This window comes from Pundamilia nyererei, unplaced genomic scaffold, assembly GCF_000239375.1.
Source record: "Pundamilia nyererei isolate P.nyererei 1_Seehausen unplaced genomic scaffold, PunNye1.0 scaffold00005, whole genome shotgun sequence".
NCBI lineage: Eukaryota > Metazoa > Chordata > Actinopteri > Cichliformes > Cichlidae > Pundamilia > Pundamilia nyererei.
The window spans coordinates 6,103,465-6,104,331 of NW_005187406.1; positions in this window are offsets into that span (position 1 = coordinate 6,103,465).

Below are 867 nucleotides of genomic sequence, written 5' to 3' on the forward strand. Positions count from 1 at the left end.
CAGAGTTTTACACTGGAAGCCACTGACTTTCAACTGTGACTAGGAAACAGCTATGCCTGCAGCAAATATGTGAATACATGTGAATTAGTCATGAGATAATCCCAATCCAAACAGTCCACTATGTTCAGGGAAACTGCAGAGGTGGCACTGCTGCCACCTAAAATATGATTAGAAAATGTTTCTTGTCTTTAAAGTGAATAAAGTAAAATACATGGCAGAGTAATCAGGAAACAGAGTAATCAGCAAACAGAGTAATCAGGAAAGTAATCAGGAAAGGGAAACACAGCTGGGACTAATTGGGCAGGATGAGACAAGGGAAGCAAAAAAGAATACATTGACATAAGACAAGGACCTTCAACATAAAACAGGAAACACATCAACTGAACTTACAGACTCAGAGATATGAGCTTCACATTATGATAATACTGACACGGTACAGAGGGAACACATGGACAGGGATGACTAGACAGTACACGTGGGACCAGAGCAGGCACAGAGACACAGACTAGACACTGGAAAGAAGGAGTATGGAAACCAAAACCTAAGAACTAAACTCTTAACAAGAATTAAACCGAAGCATAGGATAAACTAATCAAAACAGCTCAATCAGAACATAGACCATAATACAGAATAACACCAGGACACCAGAAACTCAAAATGCTGGGTCAAAATGACCCTGACTCGTGACAATAAGAGTACATTTAAACACCTAAACTAAACTTAATCATTATGCAGAATGGCTATTTTCAGTTAATTAAATAATGTCGGCTAGTTTGACCTATAGTATTGCTATTTATCCGCAAAATAAAAACTAAATGGTAGAAAGGAGATGGGGTGCAATTCAATTCAATTCAATTCAATTCAATT